Raw genomic sequence first — 13,900 nt, 5'->3', positions numbered from 1 at the left:
GATAGGAACGTCCCCTTTCTCCACCGTTGCATGACGGGAAGCGTAGTTTGAAAGGCGGCCGGGGGAAGCCGCCGCCGCTGAGGCCGAGCGGTGCTTTCTGCCTCCATCTTGTGACCGAGTTTGTGGCCGCCTCCCGCTCCTCCTTCCCCCCCCCCCCGCACGTTGCTCCACTTGGTCGCCGGCGCTCCGAAAGAGGGAGCTGAGGAGGCGGCTGCACAATTGTCGCGAGGGGGCTGGAAAGGAGCCCAAGCCTGGAGCTGGTAAGGGGGCAAGTGGGGGGGAAAGAGACGGCATGGCAAGCGCTGCATTCGCCCCCTCATCCCTGGTCCCCCTGGCCATCTCCCTTCTTCCTCCTCTTTAGCCTCCATTTCTCCCACGTCAGCCCTTCCTTCCTTCTTCCTTCCTACAGCCGGACGTTGTGCATGTTTACTCCGAAGTAAGTGCTAGGAGCCCTGTGGGGATATTACCCCGGGGGAGCGGGAGCATCTTACCCCGCCTCGCTCCTCCTTTCTCCTCCCCAATGTTGCCTCCCTCTCTCCTTTCTTTCTCTCTCTCTCTCTCTCTCTCTCTTTCTTTCTTTCTTTCTGTCTTTCTCTCCTCCATCCTTCCTTCCTTTCTCCTCCCCTTTCTCTCACCTGAGACTTCCTTCGCTTGAACAGACTCTTCTCGCTTTCTTATTTTCTTTTTTTACGCCCCTCCCCTCCTTCCCACCGAGAAATATCCATAATTTGCCCAAAAGAAAAAGAGACTTGGGGAGGGGGGTAGGTAATGCAGCAGATGCCCTTTCTTGGAGGACAGTGGTGCCCAAACACCAAGCACAGAGCAGCATCTGTTGGTGTTTATTGCCCTCCCCTAAGTATAGGAGTATAAGGGACGCGGGTGGCGCTGTGGGTTAAACCACAGAGCCTAGGACTAGATCAGAAGGTCGGTGGTTCAAATACCCGCAATGGGGTGAGCTCCCGTTGCTCGGTCCCTGCTCCTGCCAACCTAGCAGTTCGAAAGCACGTCAAAGTGCAAGTAGATAAATAGGTACCGCTCCGGCGGGAAGGTAAACGGCGCTTCCGTGTGCTGCTCTGGTTCGCCAGTCATGCTGGCCACACGAACTGGAAGATGTAAACCGGCTCCCTCGGCCAATAAAGCGAGATGAGCGCCACAACCCCAGAGTCGGTCATGACTGGACCTAATGGTCAGTGGTCCCTTTACCTTTAAGTATAGGAGTATAAGGGACACGGGTGGCGCTCCCGTGGCTCGGTCCCTGCTCCTGCCAACCTAGCAGTTCGAAAGCACATCAAAGTGCAAGTACAGTGGTACCTCGGGTTACATACGCTTCAGGATACAGACTCCACTAACGCAGAAATAATACCTCGGGTTAAGAACTTTGCTTCAGGATGAGAACAGAAATCGTGCTCTGGCGGCGTGGCAGCAGCTGGAGACCCCATTAGCTAAAGTGGTACCTCAGGTTAAGAACAGTTTCAGGTTAAGAACGGAGCTCTGGAACGAATTAAGTACGTAACCAGAGGTACCACTGTAGATAAATAGATACCGCTTCCGCGGGAAGGTAAACGGCGTTTCCGTGCGCTGCTCTGGTTCGCCAGAAGCGGCTTAGTCATGCTGACCACATGACCCGTAAGCTGTATGCTGGCTCCCTTGGCCAATAAAGCAAGATGAGCGTTGCAACCCCTGAGTCGTCCGTGACTGGACCTAATGTTCAGGGGTCCCTTTACCTTAAGTATAGGAGTCCGCCTAGTCAGTCATTGGCTATTTGTTTATTTCTTGTTCATTGCATTTATATCCCGCCTTTTGACCCAAGGAGCTCAAGGCGGCATGCATGTGTCTCTGTTTCCTCGTTTAATCCCTGCGACTACCTTGTGTGGTAGGTTAGACTGAGAGGCAGTGATTGGCCCAAGGCCAACTTGTGGGTTTCATGGTCAAGTCAAGATTTAAATTGTAGCTTCCCAGTCTCAGGTCCTAGTCCATCCACACTTAACCACTACTCCATGCTATTAGTCAGCTCCCCACTTTTTCTCTCTCCTTTCTGCTTCCTTCCAGAATGGAAATAATAGTCTCTTTCTCCTTTCTGGATGACCTCAGTGGAATCTGTTGTCAAGCCTCTTTCTCTCTCTCTCCCTCTGTGTGTGTGTGTGTGTGTGTGTGTGTGTCAGTGAGAGCAGCTTGGGTCTATAAGGCTATTTTAGCTCCTTTTGGATAACTATATTGCAGTTGCCTTTGTTTAAAATGCTAGAGGCTTTTGCATTGCATATAATGTACAAATGCATCACAAGCCTTTGTTTTTGTAACAGGAGTATGAAAGCAGGGCTTCTGAAAATACATAAAGGGGCTGTTTTGTTTTATTATTGTTATTTGTTCCAGCTTTCTAATCTTTAGTGCTCGCCCCCCGAAAAATAGGTGTCATACTCATCATGAAGTTGTTACAGTAATTGCCACACTTTTTAACAACCCAAAAAATAGGTGCAGGTACTACATACCCTTGAGTACCCCCTGGGGGAAGCACTGATCATCTTGTTAACATAACTGACTGTGGGTGAGTTTTGAAGCCCTTCATCTCTCTTCTGTATACATCCTCCAGCAATACAGTAGTCCTGTCAAAGTTTGACCTCCGTGATTTATGTCTGAAGCTATTTAAAAGGCAAACAAGTATTAGTCAGAGGCTAATATACCGTGACAGTGCTGTGTCTGTGTGTATGTCTTTTGAGTTCCAAATTCTAAATTTGCTTCCCTGCACAACCTATTCTTAGCACGCACTGTGCTTTAGTTATTAAGTTTATTTGTTTCAAAATCAATAACAAATACATGTGGCATGATGCTTTACCTCATTGGTGCCGCCACAGGGAAGAATTGTGCTCCTAATACTTGAAAGATTGATATATTTTTTCTGAGATAAAAAAGAAAACAAGGGGATCAAAATGCCTATCAACACCCCCATCTAAATGCTGTAAGGATTGATGAAACATGGGTCTTCATGTCTCTTCTTCAAACATCCATCGTAATACACATGGCTGCTGCGAAGGAATATATAATTTGTAAATTATGATAAAGATTCAGGTGCCTCCTCTTTTGTAAGCAGCCAAATGTAGCAGTGGCAAATACACTCATAATTATGTAATTTTGAGGGTTTCTAATCATATTGGCTGCAATCAGATAATTTACTGATGGGCTTTTCACTGGGCATATATATTTGAATTAAATACTTGCCCATGGATAGATGAAATCAGTTGTTAATTGCTTACAGTGAACGTGCAGATAACCCCTGCTTTGGTCTTTCCTGTTGGTGAGCTGGAGCAGCAATCCATGATCCTTGGCTTAGCATTGCATCTGAAATGTGGGGTAATTGTTTATTTCATTCCAATAAGCCACAGTTACTAAGCCAGAAATAGACCTTGGCTTCAGATTGTTGTTTGTTGGTGCAAAACATACTATAATCCCTGTTACAGATGCAACATTTAGCTAAGGATTATGATTTGTGGCTGCCACTCGGGGATGTGGAATCCAAATGGGAGTGATGTGGGTATTTATGGTAAACCATGGTTTACCATGATGGGAGAATGCAGCCATTGCTTGATACAAAGTTATTTAAAGCTGATTGCGACGTAACAGCAGTAATGATCAATCTTTCTGCAGTGGGGGTGCTTGACGTTTTTTGGGTCAAGGGATGCATTGACCAATGTATCTACTGAGAATCGCATGGTATAGTAGCTGTGGCCAAGCTGTAAAAATGACTGTGGCCGAGGTGGAAACTTAATGCTTTTTGTTTTTCAGTACCAAAAAATTACATGGAAACTTACAGTTGACTATTTTGGATACAGTGCATGGCATCGTACAATACATATACAGTACGTATTCCTAATGAGATAACTGTGTCTGTTTTTCTTGCTCAAGGTGATAATAGCAGATGGCATGCCCAGCAGGAGAAAATTTCTCATAATTTGGAAAAAAATAAAAAACAACCCTGCAATTATTGCATATATTTAAACGAATTCCACCACATCTGGTTCCATTAAGCCCCCATATTCATTCTGCTCTGCTCATACATTATTCCTTATTCCATTAAGCCTCCATAGTAATTCCTCTCCCATCCATTTTACCTGCTTGCATTAAGCTCCCCATTTATTTAACAGCGTCATTTGCACAGTTAAGGGAGAATAAGAAGCACAATAGTCAAGATGCTACTAAAGTATACTGTATATAATATATAGCAGAGGCAGTAATTATAGTAGATTCAGAAGAGTGTGCTTATGGAAATGTGTCAGTTACTGCCCAGTCAGGTGAATGTTGATGTTATCCCATAAAGGTGCACGTAGGATTTAGCCAGTTTAATATTTCTTCAGAGAATTCCCCCCCCCCAAAAAAAACCCTCCATTACTGTATTTAAGAAACAGCATTATCATGTTGCATGTACCCCTGGGTGGCATCAGTCCCAGCTGGAGGCAAAAGAATGAAACCAAGCAGGCTGTGTAAAGTTAGTGTTATTGCTGCAGGCTTATTAAATGTTGAAGAGCTCTTTATATGATTGAGTTGTACTGTTTGAACAGAAAGTTTATGGTTACAAGTAGAAATATATCCAGATTACGGCACTTGTCATGTTTCAAAGTATGACAGATATAAAGTTGACCGTAAGAGATGTTTGAAAGTCTTTTAAAAGAGACTTACTTGGAAAGCCTAAAAGAGTGTTTGGAATTATATACTAGATGTGCTTATTTGGTGCATAATTTATTGAATGCTTTCCTTTTCTAAGAATTATTTTGGTGCTGTTTGAATAGTTCTGATAAGTTGTATCAGTGATCTTTGCCAATACACCCAGTGCACGAGAAACACCTGTTAACGGAAACGCAGAGGGCTCTCTTGGACGAAATGAAGACACCAACCAGAGCAAAATCAGAGCAAAACAGCAGCCAGTAGGCTTGGTCTTTATTAGCAAAAGACTGTCGCGACAGGGCCCCCACCGCCCACGAGGTGAAGCAAGATGGAAGCCCCGAACAAAAGGAGACCTTCACTTTTATTACTTGCTAATCCCCTTGGATACACCCTCAAATTACATCATATTTACATCATGATTACATAGAGAACAGGAGGAGTCAAGGGAGGAGTCGGGCAGGTAACTCGAGCATCTTCACACCTGGCGAATGCCCCCGTCCCCCTTACTAGTGGAGAAACAAAGGGAAAGGGCGCCGCTTCCTGCCCCCTGGAGGGAACCCGGTCATAGTCCTTTTGTTATGACCGAAGCCGAATACACGATCATATGCAGGCTATTGTGTCTTCCGTCGGTTGGCCGTCTAAGCCCATCAAGCCGGCTATCAAGGTGTTCAGGTCATCCGGGTGGAGCGCTGTGTACGTGCCTGCTCGGTCGGGGGATTATGGCTGGTTGGTATCAAGCCACCCCCCTTTGATAGTCCTTGTGATTTGGAGCCGAATAAAAGTGGTCCGATGAAAATCCAAGGTACCGTTGATTTTTGGTGAATTTCCGAAGAAAGGGTTGTTGAAGTTCAAAGCACTTCCCAAATTTAGATACAATGTAGCAACATTTGATTAGATCAGTCACGGTCAATTGAGTCCGGAAACATTGTATTAGTGAGCTGTCAAAGTAGGGAAGCGGTGGATGCCGGCTGCAGTACCAGCGTAGCCGCCACTAGGGGCGCTGTTCGCTAACGCTGATTGGTCGAGACGGCAGCCGGCTGACCTCGAGTTCGTTCGCCCGGTCTACTGAAGGGAAATGCAAGAAGGAAGATCGGGATTCTATATAGTTTTGTCAAAATAGCGCTTCCTTATTTACGGAAGGCTTTGTTTAAGGAAGACAACCCTCTAAAGGGCCGTCTCCTGGATGGGGATAGGTGTGTGTGTGTGCGTGTGGTGCTTGTGCATTACGGGTGAGCGTGTGGAAAGGACGGGGGGGGGGTTTCCAGCCACAGTTCCCCCCTTCGGAGATAAGATTGCGAAGGTGCAAGACCGCGCAATCCTTCTCTCCGCACAAATCAATAAAAGTCTGACAAATCATACCTAGGACTTAGGCTCTGCGTGTTCTTCAGGGGTCCCATTTCGATGAGGGTTGATGAGGTCCTTGGGGCAGGCATGGATGTTCGCGGACGGAGAGCTGAAGCGCAAGAGCCGCAGTTTTGACAGCACATCGGGAAGCAGTGAATGGCGCAGCAAAAAACAGCAATGCAGATGGTAACAGTGATCAGAATCAGGAGTCCGTTTCCCATGAGTTGTTTTATCCACGCGGACCCCGGCAGCCAATTCCAGAACTGAGCATCCGACAGTCCCTCATGCTGAATGTCCTTTAGTTCATCTGTTAGTTTATGAATATTGTTGAGGTGTCCAGTAATAATTAGGGTTTGATCGGAGATGTATGTGCAGCATTCGGTTCCCACAAGGGCACATACTCCTCCGGTCGAAGCAAGAACATAGTCCAAAGCCAAGCGGTTCTGGATCGCCGTTTGTCTGACCTCTGTTAATTCCGTTAGGATAGATTGGGTGGCAGCATTTGACTCTTCCATAAAATTTAGGAGAATGTCCGTTAGCTTGAGAATGTCAACATGGTTGGAACCAGCCCCGTAGGCGGGAAAAAGGGCCCGGCCATAAGTTTCTCCATTGGCTGTCACGTCGGAGAGTTTCGACAAGTCCTTAGCCCTTTTGTTTCGCCTTCTTCCGGGAGGGAGATCGCGGGTGACTCGGATCCCAGGCAAGATCAGTCCGAGGTAGCAAGTTCCTTGGGAATGGGGGCTGGCCCATACATAGCCACGGTGGCCACATACCCAGAACAACCCTTGCAGGCACGAGTCTATACGACCGGTAAGGAAGGTGCGAAAGAAGCATTGGGAGACGGGGGAGGGGTCCCAGGAGTCGGGCAAACTCATAACGCGCCTCCACGCAGACAGCAGGCTGGGATGGGTGGAGGGGTTGCCTTGTTGCCATAGGGTGATTCTGCCAGTCAAAGTAATATCAATGGTGTACTTACAGGTGCTCTCGCCAATGACTTTGTCTTTGCCGCTGAACTTCCGGCAGAGGTCGCCTTTAGTGGGTCCGTTGAGGTAGATGTACTGGTGGGTCAGATTCACAGCGGTCAGGTTCCAAGACCGTATGTCCGCGGAGAGATGTTGTTGCAGAGTAAGGGGTATTCCGAGGAATGGTATGCCACTGTGGAGGTGTGCGGGGGCATTGGCACAGATCCAGCAATTGTCCGTGGTAGTTTGTTTGGCAATTTGAGAGATTAGTTTTACGTAGGTATTTGAATGCCAGGTGGACAGAAGGTCATTATGGGTGGTGGGGTTTTCAGATATTGACAGTTCCCCCCTTTGTCGAGGTGCGGTCCCAGCAGGGTGAAGTGGATCTTGTCGGAGCAAGTAGGTGAGGTTTGTGGTCAAACCTCCGCATCTTTGTGGCCCGGTGGTATCCCATTGAGCTGGTGGTGCAGTGGAGTGATGCCAGCCTTCTAGGTATGCCTTGCCGTCCCAGGTGGCAGCGGTGCCAATGTCCCAAATGCAACAATATCGTCGGAGACAGACTCCCTGTAAGGTGGTGTGACGGGGGGCAGTGTCGACTCTCTGGCAATAGAAGCCGTAGATTAGGTGGTCTGTGGGGTGATTTTTGTCAGTATAGACCGACTCACCGCCACCATTGTCCAGAAGTGTCCAGTTAATTGTTTGTTGGGGGGTGCCGTCGGAAAAGGTTGTATAAGAGCCATTGATGCAGTGGGCGCGGTACCACGGGCCATCTCGGGTGAGGATGAGTTTTCCGAGTGGCGTGTAGGAGGTAGAGCGAATAAAGAGTTCCCAGGATTGGTGTGTAGCAAGAGTCGGTAGTACGGAGTGTCGGAGAAGGGTGCGGGTCTCAGGTAGACAGAAGTCGAAGTCCCCCAAGCGATCCAATGTTCCGGGTTTCACCATGTCAATAATCCCGAAATGAAGATATTTGTATTGAGTTTGTAATCCAGGGCATGATGCATGTGAGGCGGTGGTGGGATGGGAAAGAGTGGTTGCGATGAGGATGGAGAAGAGGAGGAGTTTGGGTGCGTTGGTGTCCATAGCGTGTCAGTTGGTGAAGCTGTCAGACGGGGCTGTCAAATGGAGCTGTCAGATGAAGCTGTCAAATGGAGCTGTCAAATAAAGCTGTCAAATGGAGCTGTCAAATGGAGCTGTCAGATGAAGCTGTCAAATGGAGCTGTCAAATAGAGCTGTCCAATGGAGCTGTCAAATGGAGCTGTCAAATGGAGCTGTCAAATGGAGCTGTCAGATGGAGCTGTCAAATGGAGCTGTCAGATGGAGCTGTCAGATGGAGCTGTCAAATGGAGCTGTCAGATGGAGCTGTCAGATGGAGCTGTCAAATGGAGCTGTCAGATGGAGCTGTCAGATGGAGCTGTCAAATGGAGCTGTCAGATGGAGCTGTCAACTGGAGCTGTCAGATGAAGCTGTGGGGATTTTACGGAGTCGGAGGCGGATTGAAGGTTGCTCTGCGTTTTCTGTAGTCGTGATGAGTTCAGAAGACCAATGGGCGGGTGAAGTTGGTGGTTCGGGTCCGGTCTGTTGGGCCCGATTCGTGCCCCGATCAGGTCCGGTCTGTTGGGCCCGATTCGTGCCCCGATCAGGTCCGGTCTGTTGGGCCCGATTCGTGCCCCGATCAGGTCCGGTCTGTTGGGCCCGATTCGTGCCCCGATCAGGTCCGGTCTGTTGTTCCTCTGAGTCGGTATCGCCGTCCCCCGGTGTAGTTGGGGTGCAGTAGGGTGAGTCGTCCGTGGAAGGCTCGGGTGGCAACGCGGGCTTGCAGCGGGTATGGTGTATCCAAGCTGTCTTTTCCGCTACCTTAACAGAAGTTGGGGTGGTTAAAAGTACTTGGTAGGGGCCCTCCCAGGTGGGCTGCAGGGGTACCTTTTGATAGGTTTTGGCTAGTATCCAGTCACCTGGCTGGTATGGGTGAACATTCTCATCCAGTGGGATGTTCTGGCTTGCAGCTGCATATTTGTGAAGAAGGGTTAGTTGCTTCTGGAGTTGCGTTACATATTTGGTTAGTTCAGATTCACCGACCTCCAATTCTGAGGTAGGGAATTGAGTGTTGTATACGGGAGAGGGTCTGCCAAACAGTAATTCATATGGTGATAGTTTAAGGCTACCGCGGGGGCATGCCCTTAAATTATGTAGGACTAAGGGAAGAGCATTTAACCATTTAATCCCTGTGTCCGTACAGAGTTTTCCTAATTGGGACTTTAGTTGTTGGTTCATTCTCTCCACCTGCCCGGAAGAAGGGGGGTGGTATGGGGTATGGAGCTTCCATTTTACTCCTAGAGCGGTGGCTACCTGTTGAATTATATCTGATGTGAAATGTGAACCCCTGTCGCTGTCTATATGTCTGGGGACACCGAACCTTGGTATTATTTCTTGTAATAGGATCTTTGCGACTATCTGGGCAGTTGTTCTGCGGGTAGGGAAGCACTCTACCCACCCTGTTAATTGATCGATGATGACCAGAGCGTGTTTGTAGCCGTGGCAGGGGGGTAGATCTATGAAATCTACTTGGAGACTTTCGAAAGGGACGAAAGCCCATGGCCTGGCTCCCGGAGGGCACCTAGCGGCGTGTTTTGGGTTAAAGGCTTGGCAAGTATGGCAATTTTTGACGGCAGCTTTAGCAGCCTGGGTGAGCCCAGGCGCATACCAACAGCGCTGCATTGTATCAATAAGTTTGTCTCTTCCCCAATGTGTACGTTGGTGTAATATTCTCAAATGCTTGGGTACCCACAATCTGGGCATTATGAGTCTCTTGTCTGGGAAATACCAAACACCATTTTGTAAGTGGGCTCCTTGCTCTTCCCAACCTGTAATCTCTTCTGGGGTCGCTGTTTTGTACATCTCGGTAAAGTCTATATCTGATGGGACTTGGGGTCCTTGGAATTCGTTGTCTGTAGTGAGGGGTAGGAGGGCTGCTTCTTGCGCTGCCCGGTCGGCACATCGATTCCCTATGGAGACCTGGTCTCGCCCCTTAGTATGTGCTTTACAGTGGACTACCGCGATGGCTTCGGGTAGGTGTATGGAGTTCATAAGTCGCTGCACTAAGGGAGCGTGTGCAATTTGGGTACCGGCTGCCGTCAGGAAGCCTCTCTGTAGCCAGATTTGCCCAGTGGCATGCACTAATCCAAAACAATACTTTGAGTCTGTGTAGATATTGATTCGTTGCCCTGCGCCTAATTCACAAGCTCTGATTAGGGCGATAAGTTCGGCGGCCTGTGCGCTGTATTTTGGGTGCACAGGTCGTGCCTCTAGGGTCTCGCTGTCAGTCACTACAGCATATCCAGTTTTCCGCTCGCCATCTACAATCTTGGAGCTTCCGTCAGTGTATAAAATGAGGTCGGGATTGGGTAAAGGCAGGTAGTCGAGGTCTTCTCGTGGTTTCTCCATATGGCGGACTATTTGTGAGCAGTCGTGGTGCGGGGTACCATCGTCGGGAAGGGGCAAGAGGGTTGCGGGGTTAAGCGTGTTCACTCTCCTTATGGTTACGTTAGACGGGCTCAGGAGGATGGCCTCGTATTTGTTTAAGCGTTGTATGGTGAAGCGTTGACACCCTTGTAAGCTAAGGAGGGTGGCGACAGCATGGGGGACGTTGACGGTTAAGTTGTGCCCCAGAACAGTCTCCTGTGCTTTCTCTAGGAGCAGTGCCGCTGCTGCTACCGCTCTAAGGCAGCCCACATGCCCTAGTACAGTGGTGTCTAGCTGAAGGCTGTAGTAAGCGACGGGTCTGTTTTTTCCTTGAAAGGGTTGGGTAAGGACCCCGGAGGCTACCCCTTTGTTTTCGTGTACGTACAAGGAAAAGGGGAGCCTATAGTCTGGGAGTCCAAGGGCCGGTGAGGTCCTCAGTTCCCTTTTAATGGACTCAAAAGCCTCGAGTGCCTCTGCCGACCATCGAAGTTGGTCGGGGGAATCTTCGTGTGTCATTGCTGTAAGTGGCCGGGTGAATTCTCCATAGCGGGGAATCCATGCGCGGCAAAACCCACTCATTCCGATGAAGCCCCGAAGTTGTCTTTTAGTTTTTGGCAGGGGTAATTTTGTTATTGCCTCGATTCTGTCTGTGGTTAGAGCACGAGTGCCCTCTCCTAGGATGTGGCCAAGATATTTGACTTCCTTTTTGCAAAACTGTATCTTTTTTGGGGATACTTTGTGTCCCTTCTGTGCTAGTATGTTTAGGAGAGTTATAGTGTCGGTTTGGCAGGATTCGAAGTCTTGAGCACAGAGTAAGATGTCGTCTACGTAAAGCCTGAGAGCGGAGCCTTTTGGCAGTGTCACGTCAGCTAAATCTTGATGAAGTATAGATGAGAAGATTGCTGGGGACTCTACATATCCTTGGGGTAATCGAGTCCACGTTAGTTGTCCTGTCTGCCATGTAAAGGCGAATAGGAATTGGCTGTCTGGGTCTACGGGGATGCTGAAGAAAGCTGAGCATAGATCTATGACGGAGTATACCACAGTTCTCTCCGGAATCGTGCTCAAGAGGTGGTGTGGGTTAGCTACCACAGAGTGCCTGGGGATGACGAAGGCATTCACGAGCCTAAGGTCTTGTACTAAACGCCATTTGATGGGATTGGTATTTGGTTTCTTGACGGGGAGGAGGGGAGTGTTGCATGGGGAGGCGCATGGAACTAGAACTCCCATTTTCAGGAATTCATCGATCATCGGGGTCAACCCATCTATGGCCTCTTGAGGAAGGGGATATTGTTTGGTGCACGGGAAGGGTTGATCTTTCCTGTAGTTTACTTTTACCGGGGTTGCAGATTTTAAGAGTCCTACTGAGGTTGACTCAGTTCCCCATAGAGAAGGGGAGACGCTATTTAAGAGTTCAGGCGGAAGGTCAATGGTGGGATTGTGGGCTTCTTGTAACATTCCTTGGAAGCCGAAGATGGATTCATTAGGCATGTGCAAATAGATTCCCTCTTGTCCGCATTGAATGGTAGCGTTTAATTTACAGAGCAGATCCCTACCCAAAAGGTTGACGGGGCTAGATGTGAGCAGGAAAGTATGTTTGACAGATAGGGGGCCGACGGAGACCCTTGCAGGTTTGGAAAGAGGGCAACTCCTGGGAATTCCATCCAGTCCCATTACGGTTCTGGTTTGTTCCCCGGGGGTCAGATGACTATTTGTTAGGGTGGAATAGGTAGCTCCAGTGTCCAAGAGGCAATCATAGGGTTGCCCGTCTATTTGCATGGTGCAAATAGGATCGGAGGAGGATAGTTGTAAGACGGGACAGAGAAAGGGGAAAGAGGCGGGATCTGCTTTTAATTGTCAATGCTCTTGATATTCTTGTACGGCCATTTCGCGGGCTGGGCTGACGGGGTTGGCGGCCGGTTTGAAGGGGTTGAGAGGATCCTGAGCGTGATTCCTGGGCCTTGGTTGTGGGGGAGCGAAGTTAGTTCGATGTTGCGTTTGGACCGTTGGTGGTATATGTCCGTATGGAGGGTATGATTCCCTAGACTTGGGGTGTGACGGTTCGCGGTAGTCTGGTCTGTGTGGTCTCGGGTCTGTGTACTCGGGTCTTGTATTTTCTGGCAGGAGGGGGCAAAATCTCCTGACGTGTCCTACTTCCTCGCAGTTATAGCAGATACGCTTGTCTCGGTACTCTGGACCGTTTGGTTTGTTTCTATCCTTGTATGGTGGGACCCCTCCTGCATATGCTAATACCCTCGGAGAGTCGGGTTTTAAATCCTTTCTTCTCCGCTCGTCCCTCGAATTAAAGACGGATTTGGCGATGGAAAGGATTTCGCTAATGGTCTTTCCGTCGTATCCAAGGTGTGCGTTTAGGGCTTTTCTAATATCCGCTGTGGCTTGGTCTTTGAAGAAGCCTTTAACTATGACCTCATGTTGGGGGCTTTCTGGGTCTATACCACCCCAGGTTTTTATTGCAGAGACTAAACGGGAATAATAGTCGGACGGATGTTCCTCTGGTCCTTGAAGGACGGCTTGGACTTTAGTCCAATTTACGGTTCGCTGGCCAGCAGCTTTAATTCCATCTAGGATAGCCTTCTTGAAAATTTTTAGGGCCCATATGCCATCGGTGGAGTTGTAGTCCCATTCCGGGTCGTTAAGTAATGTCTGGGCAGTCAAGGGGGCCATGGAGGCAGGTCTATTTAATTGATAGTTTTCGCGGTTTAGAGCCTCTCCTGCCTTCGATAATATTTCTCTCTTCTCGGCCTCGTTGAAGAGGGCTCCGAGTAGCATGTGGACGTCTGCCCATGTGGGGTTGTGTGTCGAGAAGATGGTGGCCACCTGGCGGTGGCACTTATCGGGGTCGTCTCTCAAGGAGGGCATTTTGTCGGACCAGTTCATCAGGTCCGACGTAAGGAAAGGTTGATGTGTGAAGACCATGCGAGGCGGGTCTCCTTCCTTCACGGGGGGTATGGGCAATGCTCTTAAGGGAAATGCGCCCTCTACATCTCCGTTGAGTAATGTCTCCCTAGTCCGCGTTCGACTGGCAACCGGTCCATCTGACCCCCCATTAGTGTGTTGTCCGTTGGGAAGGGCCGGTACATCCAAAATAGGATGGTCCTCTCCTGTTTTTGAGGTGCCAGCGGAAAAGTCCGGCCGAGATACGGTCGCTTCCACTCGGGGTAGGGTAGTGACTGGGGAAGTGGTCGTGTCTTCTCCCGGTCCGGTGCTCCCCCCAGCGGGCCTCGTCCTGCCCTCCGGTAACTGCGGGGCTCTAGGTTCGGGGTAGTAGAAGGGGACAAGAGTCCTATCCAGTTGCTCTTCCTGAGCCCGGATTTCATCATATGGGGGAGGTCGGGCTGTTTTTAAAACGGCCATTTGGCGGACGATATGCGTTTGCTGGTCCCTAAACAACTCGCGAGCCTCGACAAAGAGATTGAGGTAATAGATTTGGCGAGGCTTCTCGTCGGCCAGATAGGATTTAA

The 13,900-nt window shown here is 49.2% G+C and overlaps 2 protein-coding genes across 4 annotated transcripts in view; one reads left to right on the top strand and one right to left on the bottom strand.

Moving 5' to 3' along the window:
• CASP10 (caspase 10) overlaps positions 1 to 13,900 on the bottom strand; it is a 127,026-nt gene that overhangs the window by 9,037 nt on the left and 104,089 nt on the right. The gene's annotated exons all lie outside the window — the stretch shown is intronic.
• Positions 31 to 13,900, top strand: part of TRAK2 (trafficking kinesin protein 2) — a 51,960-nt gene continuing 38,090 nt past the window's right edge. The window contains exons 1-2 of one of the 3 annotated variants that reach the window (XM_083628075.1): positions 36 to 260; positions 3,778 to 3,851. The gene's annotated coding sequence lies outside the window, so the exon portion shown is untranslated. Of the gene's footprint in view, positions 261 to 3,777; positions 3,852 to 13,900 lie in introns of all 3 variants that reach the window. The other 2 variants (XM_083628074.1, XM_083628076.1) reach the window with 2 other exon arrangements.

The sequence above is a fragment of the Podarcis filfolensis genome, assembly GCF_964270895.1.
Source record: "Podarcis filfolensis genome assembly, chromosome: 1".
NCBI lineage: Eukaryota > Metazoa > Chordata > Lepidosauria > Squamata > Lacertidae > Podarcis > Podarcis filfolensis.
This window is presented reverse-complemented; position numbering and strand designations above follow the sequence as displayed.